The 13873-nt window shown below is 48.7% G+C and overlaps 1 long non-coding RNA gene across 3 annotated transcripts; it reads right to left on the minus strand.

The window, feature by feature from the left end:
* LOC130454382 (uncharacterized) lies at positions 1-12420 on the minus strand. 3 transcript variants are annotated; one of them, XR_008912022.1, is made up of 6 exons: positions 12116-12420; positions 6898-7089; positions 4846-4945; positions 4517-4643; positions 3280-3472; positions 1-498 (listed from the first exon to the last, which is right to left on the minus strand). It is a non-coding gene; the product is annotated as an uncharacterized LOC130454382 (long non-coding RNA). The 3 variants fall into 3 exon arrangements; XR_008912024.1 differs by lacking the exon at positions 4846-4945; XR_008912023.1 differs by lacking the exon at positions 6898-7089 and having other exon boundaries at positions 12116-12419.
* Between the last annotated feature and the right edge of the window lie 1453 nt (positions 12421-13873).

A 13873-nucleotide genomic window follows, 5' to 3' on the forward strand; every position in this document is an offset into this window, starting at 1 on the left:
TCTTTATAATTTTATTTAATTTTTAATTTCCCCCATTGTTCCATGATTCTTTTTTTAGTTTATTTTTCAGCCCCCAAGGTTCAGGGTTTGTACCTCAGTCTTCCCCTCTGGGGTATGGGGACATTTCATTCTGGCATATTGTTGGTCACTGGCCATTGTTGTGGGGGAAAGCAGAGGATGAATTCAGCGAGGAACATGTTATAATTTCAGTGGTGAAACATTCCGGTGGAGCTCACCAATGAATAGCTGGAGATACTGGTCTGGCACGGTGGGGAGTGGTCAGAGCTAGACACCAGAGTCATCTGCATTGAGTAAATGATGAGAATGTTTCCGATTGTTGAGAGAGGGAAGACAGAAAAGACAGACTGGGGACTAGCTTCTAGATTCTTCTGTTACCACCTCTGTGGTTTGGGCCCAGTCACGTCCCTTCTTGGCCACAGAATGGGGATGGAGATGGAGGCATCCCTCTCCAAGGGCCCTTCCGGCTGGCTCTCCATCCTGAGGGAGAAGCAAAGCCATGAGAATGTCATGGCACAGAATCCAAAGGAGAATTGAGTGCATGGAGGGGGTGCTCTAAAGTTTCAGCGTGGCACAGGGGTCGAGGAGAATGAGGACTGAGAAGAGCCACTGGATTTAGGGAGTAGGAGGTCAGAGAGACAGAGACAGACAAGGAGACATGGGGAGAATGTGACCGTGAGACAGTTGTCTGGCTTAGGAATTTAGAGACAGTCTTTGGTTTCCATCCCAAGAAACCCCAAGGGGGAAGAGACAGGAAATAGAAACATGTGTTTAAACTGGGCACGGGGGTGGTCCTCTGTCTATCCTTGTCTCATAAGGTCTTCTGTTTTGGACATGAGGGGAGGCCAAAGTGAAGTCATTCTCCTTGCTCGTAACATGGCTCTTATGGCATAACCTATGTAGCCCTGGGGGATGCTGGGCAAATGGGGACCCGGCAGCCAAACTTCTAGTCCCTTTCCCACTGAATTGGTCCATGGCCATTTTGGCCATCCCTTACCTTGGGCTGGGTTGGCTTCTCTAGCAACCTCTTCCCAACTGTCCAGACCGTCCAGAAGATGGTCTATCCATCTGCCTGCCTCCCATCTATCCTGCTGGAGTTGGTAGAGATGGCCATCCTCAGCCCTCACTCTGATATCTGTGTGGTCCCCTCAGGATAATTGCTCTGAACAACTCTAACAGCACTCAGACAGATTGTTGAGCAGCCCAGCCCCGACATCTCCCAGTACTGCATCAAGCCAAATGACTTGCCCCCCCCAAGCCTGGGGCTCTGGCAGAATCCGATTATCGGGGAGAGTGCTCTGCTGAGCTGACAGCTCCTCCAATAATTGCTTCCAAACTAAATGATGCAAATCAACTGGTCCAGCCTGCTCTTCTCCCAGTGATCCAGGTGTCCAGGACTGGTAGAAAGGGTGCCCCAGAGGCAGGGGACCTGGAGTACTTTCTTCTTCTGCCCCACCACAAAACCTAAGGCACCCAAGGCTTGACCTGTGGGGGTGGTGGTCAATGCCTGAGATTCTGTTCACAATTATAAGGTTAGTCTCTTTCTGGTTTGTGCCTCAGTCTTTCCCTCTGGGATATGGGGACATTTCATTATGGCATGTGCAGCAGAGAATGCTTATGTCTTACATTATTCAGAGAGAAGGAGAGGAAATTTTTTTTTAAACCCTTACCTTCCATCTTGGAGTCAATACTGTGTATTGGCTCCAAGGCAGAAGAGTGGTAAGGGCTAGGCAATGGGGGTCAAGTGACTTGCCCAAGGTCACACAGCTAGGAAGTGGCTGAGGCCAGATTTGAACCTAGCCCAGGAAATTTTTTTTAAAGAGAGTATAGAAGGTGAAGAAGAAAAGAAAGATAGAGAGAGGGGGAGGGAAAAAGAAAGAAGAGAAAATACAGAGAAAGAGGGAAAAGTAGAATAAGAAAATAGAGAGAGAGGAGAGGAAAGAGAAAGAGAGTGAAAAGAGAAAGAGAATGAGAGAAAAAAGATAGAAGAGTGAGGGAAATTAGAAAAGAAATGAGGAGAGAGAAAGGAGAAAAACTGGGGAAAGAGAAGAGAAAAAATGGAAGAGGAGGAAGAAAGCAGGGGAAAAAGCAAAAAAGAGAATAGAGTGGGACAGAGAAGAGAGACGGGAGGTAATGACAGAGAGGAAAAAAAAGTTTGTTGGAAGAAATTGTCAGAAAGGGTGGAAAGATCCTTGAAAGACTTATGCAGTTGGGGATCATTCCATCTGATCTTATGGGAGGACTGGATGAGAAGGTTATATTCTGAATTGGAATGGAACAAACACAAACTCTCTGAGTTAAGGCTGCCTGAATCTCCAGGCTGTGACTGGCCATATACATAGGGCCTGAGGGTCTTTACCCAAAAGATCAAGAATCATCCTCTCCCTTGACCAGGATCCTATGAAGGTCATACTGTCAAATGCCCTGCCCTGTGTTTACTTTTCCTGGAGAATGTTTTCCTTGCCAGATTTCATCCTCTCCAAATTTCTCCTCGGTGACTCCTTCACCTCATATCTCCAGTCCAGTTTCAGGGATCTTAAAGCATTGTTCTTCTAAAAGGACCCAGAGGGATTATTACACTCCTCTCTCTGCCTCCAGGCTACCTAACCTGAGCATATTTGCCTTTGGATATTTCTAGGGAAGGAGATGCAATGACTTATTTTCCCATCCTAGAGATGTGTTTCAAAGTCTGTGATCGTGTATGGTGTAGACTGGAATTTTTGTAGAATCTAGAGCTTTAAGGAAGTTGTGAGGGAGAGACAGACAGACAGACACAGAGACTGAGAGGGACTGAGAAAGAGACAGAGACAAAGACAGAAAGATAGGGAGACAGAGAGAGGGAGAAAGAAGGAAAGAGAGACAGAGAAGAGAGACAAGAAAAGAGACAGGGAGGGGGAAAGAGGGAGAGAGAGACAGAGGGAGAAAGACACACAGAGAGAAGAGAGACAGAGGGGAGGGAGAGAGGGACAAAGAGGCAGACAAAGGGAGAGAGAGAGAGAGAAGGAGAAAGGGAGAGGGAGAAAGAGGGAAAAGGAAAGAGGGGGAGACAGACAGACAGAGACAGAGAGGAAGAGAGACAGAGGGGAGGAGAACGAGGGAAAAGAGAGAGGAAGAGAGACAGGGGAAGGGGGGGAGGAGGGGAGGAGGATAAAAGGAATAGGAATGAGTAGAGATCTGTCTCTGAATCATATTTTCTCTTCATTAAGTCACACCGCCTTCTGAGAGAGCATTGTCAAATGGGATGACAGCCAGAGGTCCCACCTTGTTACTCTGATCGCTTTCCTTCCTCCGCTATTCCCTCTCCCCAAATCCCTGCAGAGATCATGAGACACGAAGCTGAGGGAGGGACGAGATGACTTCAGAATCGAGTTGGGACGCCGGCACCACGGAGGCAGTGCCTCTCTTGGCCGATAGATGGCGCCCACAGCACAACACAGTCCCGAAGCAGCTCTAGCTGGTGAAAAGCAGCCGGAGAGTTAACCCCATCCTCTCCCCAGCCCAGGGCCGAAGGAGGCTGGCTTGTGTCTGAGGCCGGTGGCTCGGTCCTGGGTGACACGACTCCCCAGACTGTTGCAGAACAGGTCTGGGTCTCATCCTCTCCTGGCTCCTCCCCCACCAGACTCAGCTCATAAATCAGCAGCGGCCCCCAAAGAGACCTCGCGCTGGCTCCGCAGGACAGGGAAAAGCCGATCTTTGGGCGTCTGAAAGGGACGGGAGAGGACCGGGGGATCTGAATGTCTCTGTCTAGCCTGTCTCTGCCTGTCTTTGCTTCTCTTCTCTGCAAATGTCTGCCTCCTGTCTTCTGGCTCCTTCTGGCTGTCTCAGGAGATCTCTAAGCACTTCCCAGCCCCGGCTCCTTCCCTCTCACACCTCTTAGCTTGGGGCGGGGGGGGGGGGGGGGGTGCTTAGAAGGACGTGTGTATGTATGGGGCGACCCTTCCCTCCGTCCCCTTTCCCAACCATCTCTCCCTGAGGGGCAGGGGAGAGGGAGGAGAGGTCCTATTACGGGCGGGCGGCATTAACTTCCAGTTCCACCTCCTCCTTTGTCCAGCTCCAGGATTCCCGTCCCATTCCCCTAATCCCAATCTAGAAAGATGGATTTGGGGGTTGGAGAGGTTTCACCTCATCTGTCCCTCATTAGGGCTACTATGTGACTTCCTGCCCAACTGCTGGTAAAGGGATTATGGGCTGAAAGCAGAGGTATGCTGGATCCGGCTCAAACTTGCTTAAGAGTCAATTGTTAAAACTTTTTGTGGAGAATTTACGATTTGGAAATCAGCAAATGATACCCATCGGGCCTTGATTTATTATTTTATAAATTGCCTAGATTTAAGAAAGGGATGGAGAAAGTATTGATAATGTAGAAAAAACTAAAAATGTGGTACTTTTTTTGGGGGAAAGCTGATTGTTAAACATTTACCCCCAAACTTCTGACTGAAAGACCCTACTTAAAAATTTTTAAAGCAGAGACAGAGCACAGGGGAACCTTAGGACTCACCTACTTTGTTATATACCCAGAGAAGTAGGTTAAGTAGCAAGTTTTGGTGCCTGAGATGGGACGAAAACCAGGACTCCTGACTTTGAATGGTCCTTTGCTCTTTTCACTAATTCCAAAGGTCTGGTGCCTGCCAAGAAATCCAGGGAATGAGCAGGGATGTCTGTGACTGCACAAGGAGGAACTTTACATCATCCTGCCTTGTGGGACAAGATTCTGTCTATGATGACACATGGCAGAGACATACAAACAGAAAAACACACAAGAAAGGGGCAACCCGAGAGAAGGGAGATACCTGACTCTTGTGGCTCCCACGTGGCGATTCCCCTTACCTGGACATTTAAATGTCTGAGCTGTGACCAAAACCATTTGCTCCCCACGCTGGCGAGGACCTCACTTCAGTCCCTCCAGAACAGAGGCAGAGACAAATAGCTATCAGAAGAGAAAGAGACATGCCTAGAGATAAAAGCCCAGAGATATACAGATACACGTGGGAGGCAGAGAAAGGACCAAGCATTTATGAAATCCCTACTAGGTTCCAGTCACTGTGCTAAGAGCTTTACAAAATAGATCTCATTTGGTACATATTCACAGAAACAGAGTAGAGATATAAAAAACTATATTCAGATTTTTTTTTAGTATTTTACTTCCCCTATTACATGTAACAATTTTTAAAACCCAGAAACCCTTACCTTCTGTCTTAGAATCAATACTGTGTCTTGGTTCCAAGGCAGAAGAGGGATAAGGGCTAGGCAGTGGGAGTTAAGTGACTTGCCCAAGGTCACACAGCTAAGAAGTATCCAAAGTGAGAATTGAACTCAGGACTTCTTGCCTCTAGGCCACCTAGCTACCCTCTGGAATAACAATTTTGAAGTATGTTTTCTGAAACCATATGATCCTAAATGTCTCCCTCTCTTGCTTCTCTCCTCACTTTGAGATATTAAGCAATCTGATCTTCTCCAGATAAATATGAAGCTATCTCCTTGGCTAAACCCCCTGCTTTTTGCTCACTAAAGACCAAGTCCAAAATTAGCTTTAATTGGGAGAGCTGTAACTGCCAAGAGAAGTTAAATTTTGCAAGGGCAGGGACTACTTTTTGTCACATTTTTATACCCGCAGTGCCTAGTATTCTGGCTGGGCCATAGAAGGTTCCGAATGCTTTTTGGATCTGGTAGTTGGAAAGAGAGAGAGCCACAGATGTGGAGATCAAGAAAGGTGGGAAGAGATATTAGTGCACACAGAGAGAAAGAAAAATGGAGACACAGAAATGTTTGTGTGGGGAGAATCTGGTGTAAATTACTGCTCAGGAAATAAGGGACTCCAGGAGGTGGATGATTGATTCAGTTTCTGTACACTAGATGGGATGGGGGCCAATTTCTCACTCCTAGTGTCAAAGGGTCACCGCTTGTGTCTCTTCAAAGCACCCCTTGTACCCATTATGCTTGTGGGAGCTGGTTGGTGTGGCCGCTATAGAGGAATGTGTGTGTGTGTGAGGGGGTGGGTATGTGCGTGGCTATGCAACAGCCTCTAGTGCTTAGCACTTCCTTGCTGTTTTCTACCTTATTCTTGTTACTACCTTCACGGTGAATTTTTCCTCATCTTCCCATGTGGATCACTCACTGTCCAGGGCATGTGCAGGGCTCTGGGGGAACTCCAGATAGCATTCCTGCCTGGAGGAGCCCCAGTCTAATGGGGTGGGAGGAAATAGAACCACCCAGATCACGGCAAAGACACGGGTAAGAAATGAAAGGCACCTTGGCTTGACTGGAGAGACCCTTGAATTCGGAGCCTCAGCCATGCTTTCAAATTTGAGTGGTGACATCCTTTTCGATGGGTCTCGATTTCCCCCTATGTAAGATCAGGGGAATGGACTCCACGACCCCTAAGAAAAAGTCTGTCTGAGGGCTAATCAGGGAAGTCTTTATGAAAGAGGAGATTTTCGGCAAAACCCCTGCAAGGAGGGGGTGCAGAGCCCATCGGAGCAGGAGAGTTCAAGTTGGGGAGATTCAGCACACAAAAAGAGTTCAAAGCCAGGCTGGGGTGGATGACCTGCTGGAGGTCTCCGAGGCACCCAGAGAACCCTCAGGAGAACAAAAGTGCTGGGGCTTATCTGGAGGGTAGGGGTAAGCAGGAAGATCTCACATGCAAGGACACCTGGATTCTGTAGTCTCCTAGCGTGTGTGAGGGCTGGGAGGAAGGGGCTTCCTCTGGGGATTTCATGAATATGAACAAGTAAACTACAACCCCCAGCATGCTCTGGGGCTGAGAGTGACTGACGTTTCACGTAGCTGGATAAAGTGTTTCCGGCGGAAGGGGCTAAGGCCGCCAGAAATGTCCTCTTCCTCTGCCCTCCCCCTCACCAGCATTAGGACGGACTACATTACCCATTATCCTCTGCTCAAGGATCCGGAAGTAGCGTGGGAGAACAGAGGCCCGTGGTCGGAGAAGGACTGGAATCTTGGTTGCAGGGCTAGCGAGCAGGGAGAGCAGTGAGTCCCTGTGTTTTAAGAGCCTGGTGCAGACCGGGAGAAGTTGTTGAGAAGGATGAGAGCTAGGAGCTGTATCCCCTGGGTCCTCTGTAGTGGGCAGAGTCCCAGGACAGAGAAGACCAACATATGGAAATGACAGCAGGAGAGATACAAGTTAGACTATGGGAAGTCAAGCTGGTCTGGGGGAAGGAAAGCTGAACTTGGAGACTAGAGATCTGGGTTCTAATTCTGAGCCATCCTGGGTAGGCCACAACCTCCCTGAGCCCTAGGGTCCTCAGTTATCCAAAGAAAATAGTCCTTTGCAAGCCCAAAGATTTGGAAGAGCCTTTCCTCTGGCCAGGGCTGGGGAGTCTGGGATGGTTTTGATTTCAGATTTAAGGAAGACAGATGCTGCCATCGGGGAAGCTTAAGGTATAAATCCACCAAGAGTCAGACTGGTTTTCAGTCCATCTAAATTAATTTATTCACACTCCCTGTGTTCGAGGCCCTGGAGAGGCAGACACACATAAAATGACCCCTCTTCTCCAGAAAGACATACTGAAGAATGGGGTTAGGTAGGTCTATTTACACCCACATATAGGCATATATAAAACATTTACAGGGGAGAAGCTAGGTGGCTCCATGGACAGGGAGCCAAACTAAGTTCAAATCTAGCCTCAGACACTTCCTAGCTGTGTGACCCTGGGTAAGTCATTTGACCCCCATTGCCTAGCCCTTACCCCTCTTCTGCCTTGGAACCAACCAATACCTCCATGAAGACAGCATTGATTGTAAGACAGAAAGCAGGGGTTTAAAAATGAAGGAAATCCTGTCATCAAGAGGTAAAAGTGAGAAGGGCCAGCATGGAAGAGCAGCTAATAGAAAGGAATACAGTGTCATTTGAGGAATTCCAGGAAGACCAGTGTGACTGGACTGCAGAATACACAGATGGGGACGGATGGGGCCAGGTAGTGAAAAGCTCTAAGTGCCAACAGATGAGTTTATATTTGATCCTGAAGGTACTAGGGAGCTACTGGTGTTTATTGAATTGAGGGAGGGGGTGATGTTGGCAATTAATTGGCTTTGTGGAAGATGGATTGGATTAGGGAGGGACCAGGGTCTGAGGAGCCAATTAGGTGGCCTTTTCAGCATTTCAGGTGAGAGGTGATGATGTCCTGAACTATATATACTGATGGCCATAGAAGTAGATAGAAGTGGATATAAAGATGTTTTGTGTGTTGTGCACTTGTTTTCAGTCATGTTCAATTCTTCCTGATCCCATTTGGGATTTTCTTGGCAGAGATACTGGAATATTTTGCCATTTCCTTTTCTGGCCCATTTTATAGAGGAGGAAATTGAGGCAAATAGGATTAAGTGACTTGTCCCAGGTCACACAGGGTGCTCCGTCTTCAGCCAAATTTGAACTTAGGAAGGTGAGTCTTCCAGACATTAGACTCAGTGTTCTATCCACTGTGCTGCTCAGCTGTCCAGATAGGAGAAGACATAAAGAAGGGATGTTAGGGAAGTCAAACTTGCAAAAGCTTGCTTTGTGGGTTGGAGATTTGGTCTGGGATACTTTAAGTGCAGCTCGAAAGCAAGGAAGACCTTTACAGCTTCCTCAGAGCCACAGATCTACTGCTCCTCCTTCTTCCTGGCCCCAGGCTGATATGTCTCTGACTCCCCACCATCTCTGATGCAGCAGGATCATTCAGTGCACTTGGACCTGAGGTCAGGCAGTCTGGACTTGAGGCCCTGCTTGTCTGTGGGGTTAAGTCACTTAAACATTACCTCCTCTTCTGTAAAATGGTAAAAAATCTGAGTAGAGAGTAAAACTATAGGCATTGCTGCCCCATTTAACGTTACTCTTTTTAGCTATACTGTAGTCATCAATGAACTGTGTCTGAATAAATTTCACACAAGAACCTAATTACCACAGACTCTTGGGAGGGCATTTCCTTCATCTGTCTGCCTCGAAGACTGCACTTAACCTACCTGCAATTTCCCTATGAAATGAATGACTGAAAGGCATTTCATACAGGTGGCCTAGTGGATAGAGAGCCAAGCCTGGAGTTGGGAAGATCTAGGTTAAAATCTGGCCTCAGACACTTCCTAGCTGTGAGACCCTGGGCAAGTCACTTAACCCTAGTTGCTTATCCCTTACTGTTCTTCCTCCTTGGAACCAAATACTTACTATCTATTAAAAACCTCCACAAAACATTTAATATACTAAGCATTTACTATGTGTCAAGCACTGTTAAGTCCTGAGGATACAAAAAGAAAAAGAACTCAGTCCCTGTTGACAAGGAGCTCACGCCCTCATTGTAGAAAGGCTCAGCTACAGGGCGGATGGCAAATCCTGGTGGAGCTCAGAAGCAATCTGCCACCATTGGCCAGTGGATCTAACGTCCACAGAGGGAATTCTGGGTTCCCAACCGCAGAGGCAGGGATAGGGGGTCATTGTCTAGTCAGGAGGGGAACATGGGAAGGGAGTTTTAGCAGAAAGGTTGGGTTGGGCTCTAGGGATAGGCTTGGGGAAGGAGGACCCTAATGGACCCCAGGCCTTTCTGGAGGTCCCCAGGTACCCTGCTAGTAGACAGAGTCATAAAACTTGCTCCCTCAGTTGCCCATCATAGGCTGTTGGAAAATGATCTCACACTTCTTGGTGAGGCGACAGTTTAACTTCTGTACCTTCTGTTATAGAGGAAAAAAGTCCATCCTGTTTTCTGGGATAGAGGGTAATGGCCCAATCCCTACCCCCTTCCAAATACCCATTACTGTGAAAGCCTTCCTCTGTCCTCCCAGGTACCAGGGCTCCCAGACTAGCTGTGAATGTGGACATTTTCCAGGTTTCCCCCTTCTTGTCCTTCCATCTTTCAATCAACCAACCAGCAGGCGTCTATTAAACACCTACTGTGTACCAGGCACTAGGAATCACCCCACTATTTGCCATATTTCTGAGGCCTTTCCCCTTCCCTGCCTCCAACTCCAGAATGGGGAGAGATTAGGTGGAATAAATGGAATAATCTCCCTCCTTCTCCTCCTCCTCCTCCTCCTCCTCCGTATTTATGTAACAGTTTTCCACTTTGAACTCTTTCAGAAAATCTGGTGACTCAGTTTCTCTTCACAGCAGCCAGGCTGTGACTTGTGTAAACATACAGAATCCAGCTCATTTGACTCTGCCTCCAGCTCTTGACATCAGATCACACAGTGGAGCTCAGCATCATTAAAAATAATGCCCCTTATCCCTCTCCACCCACTACTCATCCCCAGGGTTTCCATCCTAGGCTTCTGGTGATTGAGAGGAAGGCCCAGTTGTGCTCGGGCATCATTGGAAATCCCAGAGTCAGGGTGACCAATCCCATAATCCTGGAGCTGGGCAGGGGATAAGGGAGGCTGGTCCCCCCCCACCCCCCCCAAGTCCTCCTCGGCCTGCACTTATCCATTTAGTGTGGAGGAACCACCTGGCCAGATCAGTTAAATCTCTCTCTGAAAGTGGCCAGGGGGTGGGCTTGTCTTATGTCTGGGCTGTGATTTCCTCCCCTGCTGATCCCAGCCAGAGCCTGAGAACAAGACAGCAGCTGAGTGAGATGGATCAGGCTGGGCCGACACTGCCGTCCATCAGTCCTAAGCTTCAGCCTCCCGTGGGCACCGAGGAGAGCTTGAGAGGGAGGAAGAGGAGTGCCCTGACTTTGCCCTGGGGAAACTCCCAGTCTCATGGGGAGAGACCAAGAAGGAAGAGCCTAGGATGGGATACAAACAGGGCATGTACACAGCGTGGGGGCAGCCAGAATAGAGTGAATCAGAAAAAGGTATCTAGGGGAAGGAAATACTGGATAGGGGAAGGAAGGAGGGAAGGAAGGAAGGAAGGGAGGGAGGGAGGAAGGAAGGAAGGAAGGAAGGAAAAAAGGAAGGAAGGAGGGAAGGAAGGGAGGGAGGGAGGGAGAAAGGAAGGAAGGGAGGAAAAAAGGAAGGAAAAAAGGAAGGAAGGGAGGAAAAAAGGAAGGAAGGAGGGAAGGAAGGGAGGGAGGGAGGGAGAAAGGAAGGAAGGGAGGAAAAAAGGAAGGAGGGAAGGGAGGGAGGGAGGGAGAAAGGAAGGAAGGGAGGAAAAAAGGAAGGAAGGAGGGAAGGAAGGAAAAAAGGAAGGAAGGGAGAAAGGAAGGAGGGAAGAATGGAAGGGTGGAGCTGGCAAAATCCATTAAAAAATCTTTGTTGAGCATATACTTCATGCAAGACACTGAGGAATGCAAAAAGATGGTCTTTGCCTCCGCAAAGATTAGATGAGAGACATGAAAAAAGAATAGCTTCCAAAGGGGCAGCTGGGTGGCTCACTGGATTGAGAGTCAGGCTTGGAGATGGGAAGTCCTGGGTTCAAATGTGGTCTTAGACACTTCCTAGCTGTGTGGCTCTGGGCAAGTCAGCATTGCTCAGGCCTTGCTGCTCTTTTGCCTTTTTTTTGTTAATACTTAAAATAATTTTATTAAAACAACTATAGCTCAAAACACTCCTGTCACAGTGTATAAAAGTCTTTATATTTTTTCATGCTAGTCATCAGTACAGCATGAGATGAAGTATCAATTCCAAGACAAAAGTTAAGAGTTTAAAAAAATAATAATAGCTTACCTGGTGCTTTTTTTAAAATAACCCTATGAGGGGACAGCTGGGTAGCTCAGTGGATTGAGAGTCAGACCTAGAGATGGGAGGTGCTGGGTTCAAATATGGCCTCAGACACTTCCCAGCTGTGTGACCCTAGGCAAGTCACTTGACCCCCATTGCCTAGCCCTTATCACTCTTCTGCCTTGGAACCCAATATATATAGTATTGACTCCAAGACGGAAGGTAAAAGTTTAAAAAAATAATAAAAAAAAATAACTCTGTGAAGTGGGTCATGAATGTACTGCTGTCCCCATTTTACAGATGAGAAAACTAAGAACTGTCAGAAGGGTGAAATGACTGGTCTAAAGTCACACATCTGAAAAAAAAGTTACCCATCTGATGTTGATAGAACTGTAATTTGAACCCAGACCTCTCAGATTCCAAAGTCTAGCATGATTGTCTATATCTCATCACCTTGAAATAAGAGTCTAAGATACATTTGAAATGCCAAAGAATGGAGCTTAGAGGACGGGGAGGTTACCAAGGGCGGGCCTGCCTCAAGCTCTCCTGGACTAGAACCTGGTTTCTAGGACACGTCCACATATTTCCTAGGATCTAGAATGTAAGGGGCCTCGGGCGGAGGAGGCCACGGCCCGGGAGTGATGGGAACTTTTGTGTCAGCAGGTCTGCTTAGCGTGAGGAAAGAAGCTCTGGGGCTTGGTACGGACGGAGTGGGGACCACAAAGGCAGCTGCCACGGGGAGGTCTTGGATGGTGCTGATGCTGGCGGACGGATAGAGTGGGTGCAGGCCCACCTGGGGGCAGAGGCCGGCCGCCCCAGGAATGTTTCAGGAGGGATTGGGGTCCCCTCTCCCCTGTCAGGTGACACCATAATGGGCAAACCTCAAGCGTCCCTTTGAAGCCCTCAAAGAGCCCCCGCCTGCCGGAGCTGCCCAGTGCTGACTGTCAAGGTCCCCAGGCTGTCTTCTTCCTGGGCGTGATGGGCCGGACGGGAGGGTGGGAGAGAAGGGAGGCGTGGGGGTGCCAATATGGACGACGCGCGGGAATGTGGGAGCTGCGGGGTCCCCCCCCCCCAGCCCTTGCTGGCTCCTGTGGTCGCTCAGACACTCTCCCTGCTTCACTGCCGGTCGTTAGCTCAGCCCATTAACGAAGGTTCCATTTCCCCTCTGTGATGTCCGCTAATTGCCTCCGGGAGCCCTTCCTTCCGCCCTGCCTCTCCTTCTAACCCCGCCCGCCCGGGGCTTTTGGTTTGTCTCCCCTCCCACCCATGCCGGGCTAGGAAAGAGGAGGGGAGGAGGAGAGGCCTGGCCATTCCCACCCCTTCCCATTCCTGTTGAGAGGAGAGAAGACCCCCAAGAAGGGAAGAGTTGGGGGGTCGATAGGAAATGGGGTTTGGGCTAGAAAAGGATGTGGGTTTCCATGGCAGGGTTGTTTGTTTGTTTGAAGCCAGGGCTCCTGTGCATGCCTGTGTATGTGCGTGCATGCATGTATGCACGCACGCATGCATGTATATGTATATATGTGCATGCATGCATGTGTGTATATGTGTGTATGCATGCATGCGTGTATGTGTGCATACATGTGTGTATGTGTCTCTGTGTGTGCATGTATGTATGTGTCTGTGTGTATGAATGTGGGCCTGTGTCTGTGTGTGCATGTGTGCATGCATGTGTCTCTGTGTGTGCATGCATGTATGTGTGTCTGTGTCTGTGTGCATGAATGTGGACCTGTGTCTGTGTGTGCATGTATGCCTCTATCTGTGTGTGCATGTATGTATGCCTGTGGCTGCATGCATGCATGTCTGTATGTCTGTGTGCATGCATGCATGTGTCTGTGTCTGTGTGTGCATGTATGTGTGTCTGTGTGCACATGTATATATGTCTGTGTCCGTGTGTGCATGCATGTATGTCTCTGTGTGCCTGTGTGTTTGTATGTATGTCTCTGTGTGTGCATGCATGCCTGTGTCTGTGTGTTCATGCATGCATGCATGTCTCTATCTGTGTGTGCATACATGTATGCATGTATGTCTCTGTGTCAGTGTGTGCATGTGCCCTGGGCCCCTTTTGGCCACTGTCCGGTGACGCCTCGGCCGCCCCCAGAATCACGTTTGCAGCGGTCTAAAATAAGACCGGCAGGCCCCAGAGGAGGGAGGCCACATCTGCCCATGCCAGGCACTGAGATGCCCAGCGGGAAGAAGGTGGCTTTTGGGAAATGGTTCCAAGTCGAGGCTCTGAACCCCAAGACAAATGAAAAGCACGTCACCAGGGGCTGGGATGGGC

Source organism: Monodelphis domestica, chromosome 5, assembly GCF_027887165.1.
Source record: "Monodelphis domestica isolate mMonDom1 chromosome 5, mMonDom1.pri, whole genome shotgun sequence".
NCBI classification, from domain to species: domain Eukaryota; kingdom Metazoa; phylum Chordata; class Mammalia; order Didelphimorphia; family Didelphidae; genus Monodelphis; species Monodelphis domestica.